At 33.0% G+C, this 23,906-nt stretch overlaps 1 non-coding gene across 1 annotated transcript; it reads right to left on the bottom strand.

Annotated features, from left to right (window-relative positions):
* Nucleotides 1–8,385: 8,385 nt before the first annotated feature.
* Nucleotides 8,386–8,457, bottom strand: TRNAD-GUC (transfer RNA aspartic acid (anticodon GUC)). The gene has a single exon. It is a non-coding gene; the product is annotated as a tRNA-Asp (tRNA).
* Between the last annotated feature and the right edge of the window lie 15,449 nt (nucleotides 8,458–23,906).

The following is a 23,906-nucleotide window of genomic DNA, read 5'->3' as shown; positions in this document are numbered from 1 at the left end:
ATATATGTATCTCCGATCGAACAATTATATGGAGGGTGTGTCTCCATCGAGTTGAGTATGGACAGCAGATCGGGTAAGTACCTTGAGCTCACGCATTTAATAGGCAATATGTTCATGCTCGGGATTAAGCTTGGTAAGCTTTAAATCTATGTGATGATTGAAATTGTATGGTTGTGGTGGAAATGAGTTAGTATGTGAAATATGAAATGTGGATGTATGACTTGGTATGAGATTGAACCGAAAGGTCCGAGGAATTATGGTATAGTATTGATATGGATGAGTACCTAGCCTCGTTTATTGTTTTCATGTTGTGGTAACTTTTAAATGGATGGTTGTGAATGCTTATGACTTCTGAGTTATAAACTCACTCGGTGTTTTCTTGTCACCCATTCTAGGTCTCTTGGACTCGTATCATTTATGCGTGCTCGGAACCGTCGTTGAAGTCATCACACCGGCTGGAAATCTTTTGGTATTGTCTTCGTAGTTGAACTAGAAGAACATTTGGCATGTATAGGCTATTTTGTTTTGATGAATCGTGGGTTGTAAACTTTAAGCCATGTGAAAATGGCCTATGTGGTCGTTGAGTGGGATGCTAGAACCTATAGCCACGAGTCTTAGAAACTTTAATTTTTATAAGGTGGCCATAATTTGTGTCATGTATGATGGATGATTAGTAAGGCCAAGGAAAGATTCATGAAATTGGCATAGTCTACTGCAGTAACTGTTGCGGACAGCAGCAGTGAGATGAGATTGAAAAATCACTAAAAATAGTAGAAGTAGAATTAAATAGTGAATAAATTATTAAATTGAACCTTGATGAATCTATTTTCATATGGATGAAACAAAACGACCATATGAGCAGTATACTGAGAGATATTAAAGTTCTCGTGAGACAGGGCCAGAACAGTTTCTGGGTCCCCTGTCACGACTTTGAAAATTTACTATAAATTATCCAGAAGGATTTAGAAGTCGTACCTTATATGTGCAGATTCCCCTTTTAGTCTAGTTTCATTAGAAACAAACGGCATGAGCATTGAAGCTCTGTACGAGAAGATATCCAGGTCGTAATGCGCGAAGGTCAGTGTAGTTGACCCCTGTAACATGGGCGAATTTAACTAATAAACTGTACCAATTGGCCCGACCAAAAACTCTAGAAATAAATCCATGGATAGATTTATGAGTCTAAATTCAGGGAAAATTTACGGAATCAGTTTCCAAGTTTTGAAACTCGAGATATGATTTTTAAGGCGACAGTGACACAATTAGCTAGGCTGCCTGGAACAGCAATCAAATATTATCAAGAGAGAAATAAGGGAAATAAGCCCGGTAACACCACGTGTTCAAATCCGGTGACGGTCACGGGTTTGGGGTGTTACAGTGCTCCAGCACATCCCTGTATCAACGAATGGAAACAACGGAAAAGGATTTGGGAAAGACAAGCTAGGTTTCGAAGGCTAATCGCCAGCTCTTATTTCTCCCTAAAATAGATGGCAAACCGTGAAGTATAAATGCTTTCTTTTTCCCGATTAATTTTATGAGATGACATCAACATGGCAATGGAAATGGGAAAGGATGAGAAGAGGCCCAGGATAAATGAATATAGAATTGCAATGTTAGAAAGACCACACAAGATAAAGTGAACAAGAAAGATGATTAGTCGGTGTCACATTTAGTCCATGCAACCGGTTGAGAATCTAACTAACGCAGCCAGTACAAGAAAGACGAGCAGTTAAGCTTTTGGACTGATGAAGTGAAACTCTTAGTAAGTTACAGAATTTTGGAGGATCTAACTAATGCAGGAGACTGGTCTACTCAATTTTCTTGCAAATTTCGACCACCATATTTGCTAGTCTCAAATAACATGAAGAAATTCGATATCAATGCAGAATGAACTGAAAGGTCCCAACAAAAATCCATGAACAAATTGCAGAGAAGAATGCAAAGATATTATCTCTCCTGTTAACCTCTTTAATTGTTGATATAAAGTACATATCGAAAATTTCCCTGAAATCACTGGCCGTCAAACGTACATGCTGATGAATTATAACTAATTTGACCAGAGAAAAATACAAAAACCCCCCAAAAAATGAATGCAAAAAGAAGGGAAACCTAAGCTTGTAATGGAACAATGATAGCTGAGATTCTCTGTTTGAACTGTCCCTTCATAGCATTTATATCATTGATTTTATATTTTTAACCATTCATTGCAAATGAAAGTTAAGAAACAAGACATAAACTAGTTAACAAAACATGAACAAGTGAACCAAATGACTCCTTGGTTTTGAACTTAACCATCTAATTAAATCCCCAAGCACTCAAGGAGTCATTCCTTTGAAAAGAAATCTTGCTACAATCTTCTCTATTCCTATCTCCACTCTCCTATCTGATACCCTTACAATTGGATCTTTCTCTAAAACTCACTTGGAAGAAAAAATTGGACAAAGGAAAAGGGGAAAGAAAAAGGAGGAATCAAATAAAACAGGGACTGATTACATAAGCCTCTATTCTCAGGCTTCACTTCACTAGTTCATGCATGGGTGATTGGGTATGTCAAGTACCTTCATTTATGGCATAACAAATAACATCCATGAAATTTAACCATTTTGATCGGCAAAATACTAGAGACTGAAAAATCCTTGTCGCTAACCTTGTAAAGCATCCATTGAAGTAGCAAGATGAGATGGGCTTAAAAATCAACAAAACAAAGTTTTATTGGACGGTCTTTAAAGCATTTTTGCTGTTCTTGATCAAAATTCTTTCAGTTGATAAAGGTCATAATAATACATAGAAATGCTTAGTCATTCAACATTCACTAGCGAGTCTCTACACGAAATAAAATTAATGCATGCACAATGTTGACCTTTTCAACTTTTAAATTAACACTTCCACCCTATCTTCAGTGTCCCGTGCTTGACTCCAAAACATGAAGTTCAAAGTTGTTTTCTCAAGCATCCCAAAGCAAACGTACCTAGGAAAACGAGGCCTACTACTCAAGTCAGATGAATATTGCAAATAAAGCAAGCATTACAGGCAAGGAATCCAATAGTAGAAAAAAATGGAATTAGGGATTATATTTATATTAAACCATTTAAAACGAACCTCCTCTTGTAGAGCCTTAAGCTTTTCATCAGCAAGTAATGAATCATCCTGCAATTAACATAATATAGAAATTAAAATTCATAGCCGAATAAACCTAATTTAGTACACTGTACTCTTCAATCTACGCTTCTTTAGGGAAAGACATTCAATAACTGAAAATAATTGAAAACATAATAATAATAAAGCAAAGCTTCTTGGCTAAGAATTGAACCTTAAGAGTGGATATAACAGACTGCAGATAAGTGATCTTGTTTTCCATGTCTTCGAGAAGCTTCTCACGTTCGTTGAGAGTAAAAAGAAATTTGTTTCTAATGAAGCGTTTATCGTTAAAAAGAAATTGAGAGTAAAAGGAGATGAGACAGAAGATAAGAAGCGGGTAACCAAAATTTTTTTTTTGGTTGTGAGCGGGATTTTGAAAACGGGATAAAAAATAATAGTTTTTTGTGGCGTTTTTAATAAAATATAGTTCAGTTTTGCTCAAAAACGCCATTATTGCTCAATTTTGATTTTTTTTTTCATTTTTAACATATTTTTTCTATTTTTCTTATAAATTTTTTGTCTTGACATTATCATTTTTTGAATTTTTTAAAATTTTGAATATTGAACTTTTAACTAAAATATGAACTAAAATATTAAATTTTTAAGTTTTTATTTTTATTTTTAAATTTTTATGAAGATTTTTATAATTTTTAAATTATCATATAAAATACAAAAGGAAACTTTAATGAAATAAAATGAAATCGATGAATTAAAAAATACAAAATGACACAATAATACAAGTATTATTCTTCTAAGTATGGTCCGCATTAGTTGTTTAGATTTTTATATAAATGGCATTTAATTATATGTATACACCTAAATTTTAATAGAGATACATCTTAGAATTATATATGAATTTCGGTTTAATGTGTAATTGTAGACGTGAAATTCTAATTGTGGTTTAAATGTATAGTTAAAACTTTAATTTTGATTTAATCATACAAATTTTAAAAATAAATACATCAATATATTTTTCTATTGGATAAATATAAATATTTATGTATGCAATATATAAATATAAAATGATGTTATATCAATAATTGTGTTAATAATTTACAAGAACTGGATCAAATTAAAGTTCATGTATACAATTGCACACTAAACCATTGTTAGAAAAAGAAACATTTAGCATATAAGAAAATATTTATATAATGATAATTAATTCAATATTTTAAAATTAATACTATCTCTTTTATAATTATATAAGAAAATATTTATCATATAATTAAAAAACACTAACTAATCTAAACCCTAAACTCCTAATCCCTAAACATTAAACCCTAAAACATAAACCCTGAACCCTAAACCATGAACCTTGAACCCCTCACCCTTAACCCCTAACCCCTAACACCTAAACCTTAAACCCCAACCCTTAAACTACCTTTAAACCATAATCCCTAAACCCATAATCCATAAACCTTAAAATAGTGAGACTAAGATGAGAACCTAGTTGGTATCTTTAGCGGCGTTTTACCAAAAGCGTCGCTAATGCTTTGGTCTTTAGCGGCGTTTCACCAAAAGCGCTGCTAATGCTGTGGTCTTTAGCGGCGTTTTACCAAAAGCGCCGCTAATGCTCTAGTCTTTAGCGGCGTTTCACCAAAAGCGCCGCTAATGCTCAATTTTTAGCGGCGTTTTAACAAAAGTGCCGCTATTGCTCTGTGTTTTACAATTTTTGCGGCATTTTTTGATAAAACGCCGCTAAAGCCCTATTTTCCTGTAGTGATTCGTTTTTGTTTCGATTTTCGTCCCTCCTTTACTTTTTCTCATTATTTTACTTTAATTTTAATATTATTCATGCTATTGTATTTTATTACTGTTATTATTATATTTTTGTTTATTAGTGTCCCATTATTATTATCCTTACTTATATATATATATTATATATATTGTATAGTATTATTAATAGTTTTAATATTATTGTTTTTATTAATGTATTTGTATGTCACCAATGTTTTCTTTAAATATATATGTATTATGCTCCATATTACGCATATTTATATATCAATATTATATTGTGTATATTTCTTCTTTTTAAGTGTTATATATATATATATATTTATATAGTATGTATATTTTAATATATATATTATGTACATACTTTTAATATCATCATGTATTTATTTTTAAAATATATATGTATGTATACTTATGTAATATCATTAATGGTTGTTTTCTAACATTATTATCATCTCTAAATATATGTGTATCGTATATATATATACTTTAAATATTGTATTTTTCTATATGTTATGTATATATCTTTAGTACTATATTATATATACTTTTTATTTTTTTATATTACCTTACGTATATATTTTAATAACTATATTATATGTATACTATTACTATATCTATTTATGTAGTATTATTAACTGTTATTTTGTTCCTAGCACATATACTATGTATACATTCTTAATACTATATTATATTTCTTAATATCATATCATGTACATGTTATAATTATTTTTACCTCTATTATACTTATTATTAATATTTGTATATACTTCATTATACATGTATATATATCTTCATATATCGTTTTAAATTTCAAATATTTTAGCTTAATTATTATTTCCTTTTCTATTTTTATTCGTTTCTTCATTTATTTTATTTCAGCTCTTATTATTATCATTCACATTTGCTTCTATGTTTATTCTGTTATGCCCGTCAATATCAAAATTTGAATTTATTTACGCATTCTTTATTATCTCATTTTATTGCAACTTATGTTATATTAACCTTGCCCCGAAGAAAACAATTTTTTTCATAAAAAGCGATACTCCGTGTTTGGAATTCCGAGAAAATTGTGCCCTAACTAACTGGGTTTCGATTCTTCTCATTTTACCTAAATAACGGAATATTCTTTTAAATCACAATACGAGTTTTAAAAATGCTTATTTTCGGAGATACGAGGTGTGGTGCCCTAACTTACCGGGTATGACATTTCGTTACCTCGAAATAAGATTTTTCGCAAATAAAGGCAATATTCGGTGTTCGAAAATTCGAGGAAACGTGCCCTAACTTATTGGGTTTCGATTTCCCTCGTTCACCCTAACTAACCGAATATCCTTTTAAAAGAAGTTAAAATACATTAATTTTAAATAAAAGGCAAGCTCAGTCTCAAAGTTCGAGATGTCGTGTCCTAACTTATTGGGCATGATATTTTATTACTTCGAGATGAGAGAGTCCTTAACATTCGTTTTAATTTGTTCAATCGTTTTTTAAATTAGCATTAATACAAAGAGGGATCGTATTTTAAATTCTTTCAAGTTTTCAAATTTTCGACACTAAGACACTAATTAATCAGCTAGGTACCAATTTTGTAAAAAGTATGTGAATGGGTTCATAATGCAATTTATATTTTATATTTTTTTAACAAATAAACATTTTTATACAATTTTCAAATGGGATGAAGAGAATATAATATTTATTCATTTTTATACAAATTTTTTATTTTTGTATAATAATATCTAATTTATAATATTATTAATATTTCTGTTGAATGTTTTTGTGTTATGTCTCTCAAAGGCGCTAATTTCCCTATTTATATGATAGGGTTCTTGGATGTGACGTACTAGGTTGGCTCTCATGCATGCCAACACATACTTTATTCTAAGATTAACAGGTGTTCTTCAGGTGTGGGTTAGCTTGCATGATGATACGAACCCACCATATGGGAGCCCATACAAAGATGTGAACCCTCCATGTGCGAACTCATGTAAGTGAACTATGCAAGCTATCATCATCAGAGTAAAGAGGATCAGGTCAGCCTCAATCGGACAACCGATAGCGAGTTGATAATGGCAAACACCATAACAAATATGATTAAGAGTTGAGAGAAGATGGTGACCTCAGAGAGAAGAAGAATGAAGAGCAGCGAGAGGTGTTGCTCTTCAGCTGGGTGGTAGAGGAATGAAGAGGATTTTAGTGTAAGTTAAGGAGATTTTATAATCGAACCCTATTTCTAAATCTATTGCGGGTTGTGGACTGATTTCCTTTTCGCTTCTCTTTGGGCTCCAATAAGGCGACAAATTTCTTTTTATCCCAAAAAAGAAATGGGTTAATATAACTTTTAGTCCCTGAATCTAATAACGGAATTCATTTAGAACGAATCTGGACATATAGTTATCCTGATCAAATGAACCAGGACAATCATGTGCCTTGGTTCATTTCAAATGTAACTTCTATTAATTATTTTTAAAATTTCTTTATAATTTAAAAATAATTAATTTTTTTTCTGGCATGCTACGTGGCATCTTCTGGTGGTTGTCGTCGACTACATCAGCACTTTTAACTATTAAATGATCAATTGATTTATTATTATTATTACTAAGAACTCAATAAAATGCACTTTTTTTAATGGCTTAATTATTTTTTTTTTTCATTTTTTACCCTTAAGCCTACAATAAGTTATTATATACATTTTATTGTATCATAGTAGTATCCTAGTTGTCAACCATTATCATCTCAACTTAGTATAATTTGAAATCACTGATTAGAATACAGGAATCAAATACATATTTTCTTCTCGTACCACCAAAAAGACGTCGAATTATTGATTGAATTAGGCTTGTTATTATGGGGAAAAATAAGAGTGAATAAAGTGAAGAATGAAACAAAATTACAGCAAAATCAGAGATGCAATACATAGTACATCTCATGACAACATATTCATATGGTTAATAATGTCACAATTGTTAGGCCGTAAAATCAAGCAGATTAAATATGATTTGAGCAGCACCTATGAATAATTAATCTCTTTCTGCAAATGTTGTATTTGGATGGAGGGTTCATCAGTATTGAAATAGAAACTTACTTGAACAACAAGAGTGTGTAAGCTGAGCATTGGGTACAACCAAACTGTAGAAAAGCTCCATCACTCCTATATGCTACTGTAATTAGGAAAACATTGAAAATACCTCTGGGTATAGAGCAGAAGCAGATCCCCCTGTATGTACAGTAGGTGTCCAACACCAAATGGCATGACAACAACGCCCGTCATCAGCCAATCCAGTAGATTCACCTGCATCAAGGATATTCAATGACAAAAGAAACGCCTGTCCCAATGCCATTTCCCAGCTATTTCTTTCACTTGTCCCCATTTCAAACCTATCTTCATTCCATTGTTGACTCCTCAAGCTTCCATTCTGCATGGAACACTCTTCTGCTAGGGGTAGAAAGCTTTCGATTTGCTTAGGCCTACGTACCAAAGTCAAAAAGGGATACCAATGACAAAAACAAATATCACGCCGTTGCCGGGGATCGAACCCGGGTCGCCCGCGTGACAGGCGGGAATACTCACCACTATACTACAACGACAAGTTGTAAGTTATTTTATAAATAAATTACTTAAACAATAATTCAACAGAACAAGTCATTTGCCGCAAGTTCGTAATATACTTGATTGACTAAGGTAAAAATACGTAGTAATAATATAATAAGAAAGTTGTCAAGATTCTTTAACCTCTCTACCTATGAAACCAATATTTGGACGATACATGTCATTATGTAAGCGAACTCACATCTAGAGTATAAATGTTAATCTTAAAATAAGATATGTGTTGGTATGTATAGAGACTTACTTAGAACGTCACATCCAGAAACCGTATTATATAAATAGAAAAATTAGCCTCAAGAGACATATACACAAAAATACTCAACAATTTCGTGTTTTTATTTTTTTTAAATTATTATTTTTAAGACTTGTAAAAACCTTTTTAAAGTTTAGTTAATGATATAGGGACTGATATCGTAAATTTGGTAATCAACTTTAAGTAATGTTGAAATATATGAAATAATGACAAATTAGCAAATTAAAATGTATACTTTAGAATAAAACAGAAGTACCCAACCACGAATCTATTATTTATGCATAAACATTGACTTAAGAAAGAATGCATGCTCAAATCATGTAAAATTGGATAAGTATTTATTATATTAACAAAAATCCCTATATACCAGTGATCACCAGCCTGAATCTTAGATAGGATTCGGGTCGCCTACCCGCAACTCGAATAGGTCCCACCAGACGATTAAGTGTGAGGCAAGCCGTGAGAGGAAAGCGAGGGGAGCTCGCTGACCTAGCTCACAAGGAGAGCTCGCACGAACCAAGGGAAGCTTGCAATCTCGGTTCATATATACTCAAGGAGCTCGCAAAAGGGAGACCACATGGTCTGGCAAGTAACCCAGAGTGAAAAACGTATCCAGCATGGCTGAGTTCCGCTTAGAACGTCAGTCCTAGGAATAGTGAGGTCAAGTCATGAACAGTAAGGTCATATCGTGAATAGTAATAGCATGTATAAATACTCAATGGCGAATCTAGGGGGTTGGCAGGGCCCCTAGCCCCCCTAAAATATAAAATTGCTATTTAGGCCCTTAAGATTTTTTAAAAATTTTAAAGTAGTAAAGGTAAAATTATACTTTGACCTCCCTTAAAGTTATAAAAATTCAATTTAATCCTTTAAAAATTATAAAGATATAGACTATAAAAAATTAAAACTTCATCCGACCCCCCTAAAAAATTATTCTGGCTTCGCCCCTATAAATACCGAATGTTCCCATTAATAAGATACTAAAAAAATTTACTCAACAAATCTTTTATTGCATGATTTAGTGTAAAAGCTAAAACCCACTCATAATACTTTAGTTGTATGAAATTTCTTTCAATAATAAAAATAAGAACATATTTTGAATAACAAATAAAGAACAAAATGTTATTTAGATGAGCTAAAAAATTATGTTATTTGAATAACCAACAAATGGTTGGTTATAATTTGTTGGTTATAATAGTAAGACGCATTTGAATCTCACAAATCTCGAACATTAACAGTAAAATGAACATGTGCAATACAATTAATTTTGTAACTCTATTTAATTTAAAATAAAATAGTTCATATAATAAAGTATATTTTTGACATTTTTAATTTACTTACCAAGTATATAAATTATATTATTATAAATAAGAATTTATAAAACTAAAATTTAAAGTGATTTTTAAATTTATTCATATGTTTCATTGCATTTATATTTAATATTTTGTGCACAAAGAAAAAAATTTACCTATAATTTATTATAATCATAAATATTAATTTTAAAAATTCCTTCTAAATTTTTGAAAAATTCAAACAATTTTCACTTAAAAACCCTAAAAAACCTAACATGTTGATCATGAAATAAATTCATTATTAATTTTGTTAAAATCATAAATTAATTTAAACACAATTTTTTATGTCAATGAAATTAGAGGAAGTTAAAGGAAATGAAATATTTTGATTTCGTTGAAATGAAAAAAAAACTGATATGGAACAAAATGTTGCAGAATGGCAACGGTCCAGTCTTTTAAAATTTTGTTATTTCTGTTTATGAGTTGTATTTTTTTTTTATATATTTTTTGTTACTCCCTCCTCAAGCTTGATCCTTGTCCTCAAGGATCAAACTCTAGATATTTTTGGCGAAGCTCATTGAAATTTCCCACGTAGAGTCTTCAGGAAAGGTATTCGTCCAATCCACTAAAACTTCGGTTATTGCTTGGTTTCCCCTTTTTACCATACGTCTATCCACAATCTTAGTTGGTATTTTCAGAGGACCACCATCAATTGCCACCAAAGGTAGCAATGAAGCGTGAGGGGCTTGACCAATGTGCTTTTTCAGTTGTGACACATAAAATGTAGGATGAATTCGTGACCCAGCAAGTAAGGTCAATCTATAAGCAACTTGGCCAACTTTAGCCTCGACACGATAAGGGCCAAAGTACTTAGGTGATAGTTTTTTTTACTTATCACCCTCCTAATAGAATGTTGTCGCTAGAGTTGTAACCTCAAATAAACTAAGTCCCCCACTTGAAATTCCCTTTCAGACCTTTTTTTGTTAGCCAACTATTTCATCCTCTCTTGGGATCTCTTCAAATGGAATTTGAGTAGTTGTCTGGCCGCTTCCCTTGTTTGCAAGCTAAGATTTACAGTGGCAACTTGAGAGGAACCAACTAAATATGGTTGGTGTAAGAGAGGGTCTTGACCAGAAAGTGTTTCATGAGGGGAAGGTTGTATTGTAGTGTGGTATGCGGTGTTGTACCACCACTCAACCAAGGGTAACCAGCTCACCCAATCACTCAGTCTTTCTCCTGTCATGCACCTCAAATAACCCTCCAAATATTTGTTTAGCATCTCTGTTTGACCATTTGTTTGGGGAGGGTATGCAGTAGATAACTGTAATTTGGTCATCATTTGTTTAAACAGCTCCTACCAAAAGGTGTTGATGAATATCTTGCCTCAGTTGGAAATTATAAATTTAAGAGCCCTATGTAATTTGTAAATTTGACTCAAAAACTCTTGAGCAATAATCACTACAATGAAAGGATGAGATAGTGTTACGAAGTGTCCATACTTAGCTAACCGATCAACAACCACCAGTATGGTATTTCTTCCTTTGGAAATAGGTAATCATTCGCAGAGGCGAATCTAAGGGGCTGGTAAGGGCCCTGGCCCCCCTAAAATGTAAAATTGTTATTTAGGCCCTTAATTATTTTTAAAAATTTTAAATTAGTAAAGGTAAAATTGCACTTTGGCCTCCCTAAAATTATAAAAAATTTGATTTAATCCTTTAAAAATTATAAAGATATAGATTATAAAAGATTAAAATTTCATCCACCCCTAACAAATCTAGCTTCGCCCCTGATCGTTCAATAAAATTCATACTAATAGCAACCCAAGCCCTATCAGGAATAGAAAGGGATTGAAGGAGGTTAGGAGAAGCTGATAAATCTACTTTGCATCTTTGGCATGTTGGATATTCCTCATCAGTTTTTTACATCCCCAAACAAGTCATTGAGATTCTGTGTCTTGTGGCATGTACTCTTGAGTGGCCACCTATTGTTCCAGCATAGAAGTACTAAAAAAGGTCCCTCCTAAGGTCGGCATTGCTCCTAACAACTACTTTACCCTTTCTTCTCAAAATTGTGCCATCCCAAGAAATTTGGAGTGAGCATGGGGTGGTTGTTGTAATTCTTGGATCATGTGTTGTAACTTAGTATCAACCAACACAGAATTCACAATTCTATCCCACATTCCAGACCAAATAGTGCTGACCACACATTGAAATAGTTGGCCCTCTTGTTCATGTGATCTTCTAGACAAAGCATCAACCACAGTGTTTAAGGAATCCTTCCTATATGCAATGGAATAGTCATATCTCAACATTTTTGTCACCTGCTTCTGTTGGTAAGGTGTGATAGCTAGCCTATTAGATAAGAATTTAAGGCTTTGATGGTCTGTTCTTATCAAAATGGACCTCCCAACCAAATATGAATGTCATTTCTTCACTGCTAGTAAAATAGCCAATATCACTTTTTCATAAATTGGCAGAGCTAGATGTTTAACTCCCAAGCTTTTGCTAAAAAATGCTATTAGCCTTCCCTTTTGTTGTAATACAACCCCAACTCCTTGTAAGTTCATTCTTGACATTTTTGGGCCCTAGGCAAAATAATAAATTGGGCCCTTTTAAAAAAATTATAAAATGTAATACAATAAAATAAAATCATACACTAGTAATTTCATTAAAATAACACGTTTTATGACATTAAGAGAATAAAAAAAATTTCTAACAAAATTTAAAAAATATATATTTTTCATTCAATCTACTCCTATGTCATCAACTACAAAAACACAAAAAATCATTAAAAAAAATAGGTTCTACGACCATTTTGAGATGCAAAATCATTAATGATAACATCAACATTAATATTTTCCAAACAATCATTCTCGATTGATAAAATTGCCAAACCATTAAACCATTCTTGTGACATTGATAACCTCAAGTAGGTTTTGATTAACTTTAACTTTGAAAAACTTCTTTCAACTGATGCCACAGTCAAAAGGACTGTTAGAAAATTCTATTAGCAATTGAAACATTCGGATAGCAATATGCAAATTTGACAAACTCAAGACTTTCAGTGGCTGACATGACTTCATTTGGTAAAGTAAATTGCAACACTTTCAATTCAAAGAAAAGATCATATAAATCAACATATGATGAATCACCATGAGAAAAGGTAGAGTGAAAAGTAGGACAGTATTCTCTCAAATTCTTTTCATCCAATGACTTTAACATGTTTAAATCAAACAAAAACCCAAAAATACCTTTAAATGTTTTTAGTTGCTCAAATCTGCTCTTCAAAAAAGTAATTGTCATGTCTACAATAACTAAAAAATAATCAACTCTAAATTATTAGTCGCTTGAATTTCTTCATCCTCTTGATTATTCTCACCAAATTATTTTTTTTAATAACACGACACTTTGTTGCAAGGGTAGGCTCTACATTCATATCAAGTGCAATATTCATACTAGAAGTAAAGTCTTCATCTCTATATTTTTCAAAATATGACAATACATCTTCTAATTGCTTTATGGTGGTGTCAATGTACGTAGACTTAGATTGTAATTTCTTACTCACCATATTTATAGGAAATAAAATTTCATACCAAATTATCATACCAAGTAAAAACTCAAAACTGTATTAAGTAGGTTAGAAAATAATCCTTAAATCTGGCTTATTACTTATTTTGAAAATTACACTTTTTTTTAAATTTACTATGACCTTTTTAGGGTTTTATTATGACATTTATATTCTTTAATAAAAACAAATTTTATTTAAAATTTGTAAACTAATTCAAAGATTATTTCCATAGTTAATAATAAATTAGTAAAAAATGATGGAATTATTAAGTATAAATGAGAAAATTTAGGAATAATTATGAGTTGTCAATCAAAAAGTGGTGACACTTATGTAGCTTAATTTCCCATATTTGAACCAAAACTCCACTATAAAAATTTTCCATATTAGATTAGCAAAATGAATTGAGATTTATAAAAAAATTGAATAAAATTTTACTTATTTTTAAAAATATAAACATAAATTACACCAACAATCACTCAATTTTGGTGCAATTGCTAAAACAGTTGCTCTGATTTCAATTCAATCACTTAACTTTCGAAAAATAACAAATCAATCACTAACGTTATCGAAAAGTGACAAATCAGTCACCCATTAACATTTTTCGTCATAGACAGCTGATGTGGCCGGTTAACTTGCCACATTAGATCAGGCAAAGTTGAGTGACTGTATTTTTTCATCCTTCCTTTTTTCATTTTTTAATAAATGGCCTAATATTTTTACTTTTTGCGTAAATGACCCAATATGTTTATACTTCTTCTCCATCCCAACAATCACTATTTTCAAATATGATGATCTGCTTCACTCTACCATTAATCTCTTTGTCTTCTTCTCTACCTTCCAATCTCTCCCCATCCAGAATCTGCCATGCCAAAATCCAAACCACAACTTCCAATCTTTGCCATCATGGTTGCCATTGTTATGTCGCCAAACCACAGCTTCCAATCTTGTGTCGCCAAAACCATAAACAATTACTGCAACCCAATTGTTTGTGAAATGTCGCAATGAGCTATCATTTTCGATTACCAACCCAACCTCCCAAATGTGGCGATCATCGATTCAAACTCAACTGTGATAGCAACAACCGCATCCTTTTATCCCTAAACCATCGCAGATTCTACGTCCAAAGCATTTGGTACGAATACTCTATGGTCTAAGCTATCAATATGGCTAGAAGAAGAAGACCTGAAATGAGATGACCTAAGATAGTGCATTTGGCCAAATACGACAAAGAAAAGCTCTTGACCATTCCCATCACCGGAATTGTTCTTTGTGAAGCCTGCCCCACCGCGGTCGCCACAATCCACAACCTCATGCTGTTGTTGAACAACTCTAGAATTTTTCTCTTCTTCTTCTCCTCCTCTTCTTTTTTTCTTCTCTGCTTCTTTTTCTTTTACTACCCAACCCAACTAGGGTTTTAAATTGGGGTCATTTACACAATGAGATGACAAGTTATCTTTCTGTTACGTTTGTAATAGAAAATAGTTAAAATGGATGATTTGTTATTTTTCAAAAATTAAGTGATTAAATTGAAATCAAAGTGATTGTTTTACCACTTGTATCAAAATTAGATGACTATTAGTATAATTTACCCAAAATATAATCAATCGAAAATCTATAGTTTTTAAATATCTATATTTGTCTAAGTTTAGTTACATAAATATAACTATTTGAATTTTGCAACCATTAAAAAATACAATATTTAAAATTATTATCTATTTAAAAAATAAAAATAAAAAGTTTATGAGTTAAACCCATTTATAATATTAGCATATCTTACATTTATCTAAATTCAACCAACTCAAAATAAAAATCTCAAATTGTATAATTTAAGCCCAATTATTTTTTAAAGAATTTAAAATCTATTTTTCTTTAAATTATAGTATTGTTGTTTTCTTAATAATTTTTTAAAATGTCTAATTTCATATATATTAGTTTTAAAATTTTAAAATAGACGCATTTTTAAAATGGTTACATTTTATGTTATATATTACCTTAAAAAAGTATATATCACCAATAGAAAACAAGAGAAACCTAAAATCAACTCATTTCTAAACAAGCTCAAATAAAATTATGACGTTAGTTTTAAAACATAAAATAAAAATGATACCCATTAAAACTATTTTGTATAATAATAAAAATGTAATTTTTACAATTTAACTTAATAACTAAGTTTATTTAATACATCTAATTTTTGTCTACTTTAATACTTGAACTCAATAACTAGATCATTTTGCTTCATGAAATTGAAAACTGTAAAAATTTAATGACGTGGTACAATCTCAAGTCTAATCTGAACAAAAATCAAAGTCAAACCAAAATAGACCTAGTTATCAATTTCAATAATGAAGTTAGATGTAACAAAATATTTATACAAATACCAAAATAAACCTAGTTGTAAAGAGACCCAATGTTGTCTGTAAATAGTGAGGTAGGGATGTCATTGACAATGCAATTTCATGTTAAAATTGTATTTCCTATTCATTGCCTCCATTGCAGCTAACATCAGTTTATAGCTATAACAATGAGGTAAAAAGAGAACAATAATAAAGTATTTCATATTTAATATTATCCAAAAAGAACCTTAGGCATGATGCAATGCAGATAAATAATCCATAGTCAGAAAGAACATACAATAGACATCAATATAATTGCACTCTTAATAATGTATTTCTGATTCCTTTTCCCTGGATAAAAAAACCAGTAGAGAACCTAAACTACATGGGGCTGCATGCAACCTTACAAAAACTGAAAAGCTCAAGCTAGAGAAGGGGTCCCATAAGACAATACTAGAATTTAAGCATATAGAAATTTTGTCAATCCAGATACACAAAGTCCGGCCCAGATTGAATAAATTTGTCAATCCATGCAGCTTTCCTCGGCCTACCATGGATGTCATCATGCTGTTTTCTATAGTAAGAACTTGGAGCACTTCAGACAGGAGTAGAGGCTAAGGCAAGATTTTGGTGTCAGGTTTTTCATTAGAGGCTAAGTTACTCAAAATGGTGAAATAGACCAATATGGTTCATTATGAAAAAGTACTCCAAACTACAGTAGCAATAGGAGTGAATGAAAGCAATAAGGAGGTTGCGGCAATAGAAAGAAAGGTAAGGTTCTTTGGTGACTATAATAGAGAGATTTCTAGTTGTAAATTGTGATGGAGTCATAGAAAGTATAACATCAAGTTTTCAAACAGTCATATGAGATGCTAATAGTTTCATCGCAGAACGAAGACCAAATGCATAAAGCACTACAGCTTCAAGCGGTGAAGCACAAGCTCACACCATACTGAAAGGAATGTAGCAACCAAAATTAGATTGTACAAACAAGAATGCAATTGTTGAGACTCATAGGTGGCAGTAGGTAGTTTAATTTGCAAGTTTGAAGGCTACCAACATCATTGTATATATGAACATGTGCTCCATGACAATTTGCATAGCTGGTGATGTCCTTTCCCATGTGATCAAAAGGCTAATAAAAAGGCATGGAACCAAACAGTAAAGCAAAGGCAAAGTTATTAATATTAAACATTGGAGCACAAAACACCTATGGCTTATGATTTAATACATCAAAAAATTAACAGCATAAAAATGATAAGCAGTTCTCTTGTGGATGATTTTGCCCACTGCTATTGATAACATACAGATACCCAATCCAATGAGTTAGGAGGCTTGATTGTGCAGCTGACATAGGGCACAGCATAACCTTTCATTGTCACAAAAGTGCTAGTAGCCATGTGCTATTAAAATTAGGGGTCATAATTCATAAATATTGAAACAACAGCTAACATCACAGTATTTCAAAGATGTTGGGGTCATATAAGCTGACATTGCTTTACATATAAAAGGTGCTGAAGCTGAGTTTGTCAAAGGCTGCTTGGTTGTCATTTAGACGTGTCCATCCTTAGATTCCATTTGGTTGGTGCTTTTGCTATTTAATTTATCTTCACTTTTTTTATTAGAAAAAGCAAAAGCACCAATAAAAGGATCCATAATTGAATATCTTTTGCTAAAAAAGTAAGTACTTTCGACAATAAAAAAAAATTTATGATAAAAATAACTCCTAGAATCACTCGCTCGACTTTTTTTATTACAAAATTGCTATTTTTTAATTTATCAAAATAATGATCTCGGGAAAATCCCCAAAATATGTTTCTTTTTTAATTTTTATTATAGAATGTATATCACATAGAACTTGTCATGAATTTGTCAGGCCTGACCTCGCGCAAGGTCAAGCTTACACATTCAATAATTCCAATTAAAACCGTTCCCATCTTAACCATCAAAACCTCACATTAAAACTACAATTAAAACTGTTCCCAGCTACCTGTTAAAACCCTACACTAAGTTGAATGTGAGGTTTTAACAAGTAGATGGAATAGTTTTAATGGTATTTTAATTGAAGTTACAGAATATGTAAGCCTGACATTGCCATCCTGGTTGTCAAGAGGTCTGACAACGAATTCCCGCCAATTGGGTTAAGATTCAATCCATTACTTTTTCATCCATTAATATCCAATACATTAATCATCAACATTCAAATGTGTAGAACCCATTTATTGTTAACATTAATGGCAGACAAACAATAATGGCTAACGTTAATGGCAAACAAACAATAATGGCAGCCATCAATTTTGAAAAAGTGGCATGGGATAGTTTCTTTTTGGTCCTTGAGATAATAGGCTATTTATTGTTTGATCCTTGAACCTCAACTATAAATAGGCCTTCTCATTACTCATTTCAAATTATCCCAACCATTCTTTCTCTCTTAGTTTTCTCTCTTCTCCCATTTGAGAATTCTTAAGGAATTCTATTTCTTTGTAATATTTTGGAGATAGTGAAGTTATCATCCGGTGTTAGTGCAGGGGCGTGGGTATAATTTATCAACCTCGTTAAAACCCTTGTGTTCTTTCTTGTCCTATTTTTCTTTCAATATTTGAGGGTATAATAGTAGTATTTAATTGTGCTATTAAATTACGATAGAAGGGATATTCTGACTAAGGAAAGACTTGGTACTTAAGAGATCCTTGTGATCCACTTCTCTTCCCTGGGGATTAAACTTTGTTTGATTTTTTAGTACAATAATTTACACGCTTCCTACCCTATTGGAACAATAAGTGGTATCAGAGCCGCAGGTTAATCGTAGTATGCTCTTTGGTTACAGTTTAAACTGATCTTCCACATCAAAAAAGATTTCCTTAGGTATATTGAAAGATTATGAAGAAAACGGACGGTTTAGGAGCTTCAACATCGTCTATGTGAACAAGACTGACAATTGCAAATGCAAGATTGGCCGTGGATATCTTTGATGGCACGAGCCATTTTGGTATGTGGCAAAGTGAGGTTCTAGATGCCCTTTTTCAGCAGGGTCTAGACATTGCCATTGATAAAAAGAAACCAGATGATGTACAGGAGAAAGATTGGAAGGCAATCAATCGGTTGGCATGTGGCACAATTCGATCATGCCTTTCTCAAAAACAAGATATGCTTTTTCAAAGGAGACTTCTACAAATAAGTTGTGGGTGGCACTTGAAGAAAATTTTTTGAAGAAAAACAGTCAAAATAAGCTCCACTTGAAGAAAAGACTGCTTCGCTTCACTTACGTCCCAGGTACCACAATGAATGATCACATCACCAAATTTAATCAGTTAGTCACTGATTTACTAAATATGGATGAGACATTCAAAGATGAAGATTTGACTTTGATGCTATTGGGGTCACTTCCTGAGGAGTTTGAGTTCCTAGAAACTACTCTACTTTATGGTAGGAGTGATATATCTCTGAGCAAAGTCTATACGGCCTTATACAGTTATGAACAGAAAAAGAAGGACAAACAGAAAAACTCAATCAGAGACACAGAAGCTTTAGTAGTCCGAGGTCGTTCATACACTCGGAGAAAAACTCTAAAGGGGAGATCAAAGTTAAAGTCCAGACTTGGGAAAGATGAATGTGCCTTTTCTAATGAGAAAGGCCACTGGAAGAAAAATTGTCCAAAGCTGAAGAATAAGGGAAAAGCTGTTGTAGATGCTTGTGTTGCAAACCAGTGACTCTGAACTATCACTGGTTGGATCATCATCGTTCCATTCAGATGAGTGGATATTGGATTCAGGTTGTACCTATCATATGTCCTCTAACCGGGAATGGTTCTCTGATTTAGTAGAACTAAATGGAGGAGTTGTTTATATGGGCAATGACAATACCTGTAAAATTGTTGGGATAGGTTCAATCCAATTAAAGAATCAAGATGGATTAACTAGAGTTTTGACTGATGTTCGGTACGTGCCTAGTTTGAAGAAAAATCCCATCTCATTGGGAGCCTTGGAATCCAAAGGTTCAGTTGTTACTATGAGAGATGGGATTTTGAAAGTGACATCTGGCGGACTTGTGATATTGAAGGGCATTAGGAAAAATAACTTGTATTACTATCAAAGTAGTACAGTTATTAGAAGCGATGGCTATGACTTTCGGTAACAAAGAATTGGACTCAATGCAGTTGTGGCATATGAAGTTGGGACATGCCAGTGAAAAATCCTTGCAAATTCTGGCAAAGCAAGAATTGTTGAAAGGTGCAAAAGCTTACAAATTAAAATTTTGCGAGCATTATGTTCTGGGAAAGCAAAAGAGAGTGAAATTAAGACCTTTGCTATCCATAATACAAAAGGTATTTTGGAATATGTTCACTCAAATGTGTGGGGCCTTCAAAACACCTTCGTTGGGAGGAAAACACTACTTTGTTACTTTTGTTGATGACTTTTCCAGAAGAGTTTGGGTGTATACCATGAGAACTAAGGATGAAGTGCTTGGAGTTTTTCTTAAATGAAAACTATGATCGAAAATCGGTGGAAAGAAAATCAAGCGGCTTAGGGACGGACAATGGAGGTGAATATAAAAGTGATCCGTTCTTGATGTGTGCCAAGAGTATGGTATTATTCGACACTTCACGATTAGGGCTACACCACAGAGAATAGAGTGGCGAGTGTATGAATCGAACATTCTTGGAGAAAGTTCGATGTATGTTGTCCAATCTTTGGGTGGGCAAACAATTTTGGGCTAAAGAAATTATTACATCTGTTGACCATCTTATTAATCGTTTGCCATCATCGCATTAGAAAGAAAAACACCTATGGGTATGGTGCGAAAAATCGGCTCTGATTATGATTCCTTACATGTGTTTGGATCCTTGCATATTACCATGTGAAGGAGTCAAAATTAGATCGAGGGCAAAGCTCTTTTATAGGAATCACTTTTTGGAGTAAAGGGATTTACGTCTTTGAATCTTAGACACAAAAAAAATGATGCATGCGAGAGATGTTATCTTTGATAAATCTACCACATTGAAAAAGGTAGCGAGATAAAGATATTGGACAAGCGATACTCCACGGCGGTGGAGTATACTCCAAAACAGATGAAGTTTGAGCGGATGGGGATTTGCCCGGTTAATAAGTCTAATTCTCCGACCACAATGGAGGAATTAGAGGTTGAAGAGTTTTGATCCAAGAAGCAGTTAAGTACACCAAAACCGGTTGCAAGGCTACGGAGAGAAATTAGTGAACTGCTCGATTCTTGATATGGTAGCCTCGCCCTTCCGTTGTTGATGATGATATTCTGTCACTTATCGAAGCAATGCAAAGCTTAGAAAGTGACAAATGGAAAAGCGCCATGGATGAAGAAATCTGATCTCTCGGAAGAACAATACTTGGGAGTTGGCGCAATTCTGAAAGGTAAAAGGGCAATTGAATGCAAGTGGGTATTTGCAAAGAAAGATGGATCTCTAGCAAGAAAGATGTTAGCTACATGGCAAGATTGGTAGCTAAAGGCTACTGCTTCGGAAGAAGGAGTTGACTATAATGATGTATTTTCCCTGTTGTGAAGCATTCCTCTATTAAATTTTGTTAGCCTTGGTAAATGCAGTTGAATTTGGAGCTAGCTCAACAATGTAAAGATAACTTTCTTGCATGGTGAGTTAGAAGAGTTCTATATGACTTCGGCCAGAAGGATACAAAGATCTTTGGTGGTAGAAATTGGGTTTATAAAATTTGAACAAATCGCTATATGGATTGAAGCAATCCAAAGCGATGGTACAAGCGATTTGATAGCTTTATCGGAAAGCGAAGTACACAATAAGCAAATATGACAATTGTGTGTATTTGAAGAAAATTGCATAACGGATCTTTCATTTATCTACTCTTGTATGTTGATGATATGTTAATCGCTTCGAAGAGCCAAAAATATATAGATAAGCTAAAGGCTCAGTTGAATCAAGAGTTCGAGATGAAAGATCTAGGTGAGGCGAAGAAGATTCTCGACATGGAGATAAGTAGAGATGAGCGAGAGGCAAGCTTTGTTTGAATCGAAGCAATATTTGAAAAAGGTATTACAATGTTTTGGTATAAACAAAACACAAAACATGTAAGTACCCACTTCTTCTCATTTGAAACTTAGTGCTCAATTATCTCAGAAGGCGAAGAAGAAAGAGAATATATGGAAAAAGTCTCATATGCTAATGCGGTTGGGAGTTTGATGTATGCGATGGTGTGTCTGAGGCTTGACATTTCTGGTATTTGTTGGAGTTATGGCGGTATATGCATGATCCTAGAAAAGGACATTGGCAAGGTGTGAAATGGATTCTACGGTATCTTGAAAAATCGTGAAGCGTTGGTTTAGTTTTTAATGAGGATGAAGCACTTGGACAATTTGTAGTTGGATATGTTGATTACGACTTTCTTTGGTGATTTAGATAAGCGTCGTTCAACTATGGGGTATCTGTTTACTCTTGCTAAAGCCCAGATGAGTTGGAAGTCTACCTTACGATCTCTGATGGTATGTCTACTACTGAGGCGAATATATGGCGATTCTGAAGCTATTAAGGAGGTTATTTGGCTTAATGGATTGTTGAAAGACTTGGGAATTGGTCAAAGTCAGATTAGTCTATATTGTGACAGTCAGAGGGCTATTCATTTAGCGAAAAATCAAGTCTATCATTCAAGAACCAAGCATATCGATGTAAGATATCACTTTGTGCGAGAAGTCTTTGAAAAGGAAAAGTTCTACTTTAGAAGATTAGGCGGCGAGATAATCCATGAGATATGATGACCAAGGTGGTAACAACAATCAAGTTTAATCATTGTTTGAACTTGATTAACATCTTGAGAATTTGAGCACCTTTAGGTGTATAGCGCTCGAGAGCGCATTTGTAGGCACTACAAAAGATAGCTTTATCGAATTTGGGGAGTTGAAGGAAGTGTGTGAAGATATGATTACCCTAATCAAATCTTCAATGTGGAGATTGTTAACATTAATGGCAGACAAACAATAATGGTTAGCATTAATGGCAGACAAACAATAATGGCAGCCATTAATGGCAACCATCAATTTTGAAAAAGTAGTATAGGATAATTTCTTTTTGGTCCTTGAGATAATGGGCTATTTATTGTTTAGTCCTTGAACCTCAACTATAAATAGTCATTCTCATTACTCATTTCAAATTATCCCAACCATTCTTTCTCCCTTAGTTTTCTCTCTTCTCCCATTTGAGAATTCTTAAGGAATTCTATTTGTTTGTAATATTTTGGAGATAGTGAAGTTATCATCTGGTGTTAGTGCCTGAGGACGTAGGTATGTTCCAATAGAGTCGGAAGCGTGTAAATTATTGTACTAAAAATCACACAGTTCAATTCTCAAAAAAGAAAGGTGGATCACAATGATCTCTTAAGTACCAAGTCTTTCCTTAGTCAGAATATCCCTTCTATCGTAATTTAATAGCACAATTAAATACTACTATTATACCTTCAAATATTGAAAGAAAAATAGGACAAGAAAGAACATAAGAGTTTTAACGAGGTTCGATAAATTATACCTACGTCCTCGGGCGCTAACACCAGATGATAACTTCACTATCTCCAAAATATTACAAACAAATAGAATTCCTTAAGAATTCTCAAATGAGAGAAGAGAAAAAACTAAGAGAGAAAGAATGGTTGGGATGATTTGAAATGAGTAATGAGAAGGCCTATTTATAGTTGAGGTTCAAGGACCAAACAATAAATAGCCCATTATCTTAAAGACCAAAAAGAAATTATCCCATGCCACTTTTTCAAAATTGATGGCTGCCATTATTGTTTGTCTGCCATTAATGTTAACAATCTTCACCTTAAAGATTTGATTAGGGTAATCACATCTTCACACACTTCCTTCAACTCCCCAAATTCGATAAAGCTATCTTTTGTAATGCCTACAAATGCGCTCTCGAGCACCATACACCTGAAGGTGCTCAAATTCTCAGGATGTTAATTAAGTTCAAAAAATGATTAAACTTGATTGTT

Source organism: Gossypium arboreum, chromosome 4 (genome assembly GCF_025698485.1).
Source record: "Gossypium arboreum isolate Shixiya-1 chromosome 4, ASM2569848v2, whole genome shotgun sequence".
NCBI lineage: Eukaryota > Viridiplantae > Streptophyta > Magnoliopsida > Malvales > Malvaceae > Gossypium > Gossypium arboreum.
Note: the sequence above shows the minus strand (reverse complement) of the source record. Positions and strands in the feature narration are given on the sequence as shown.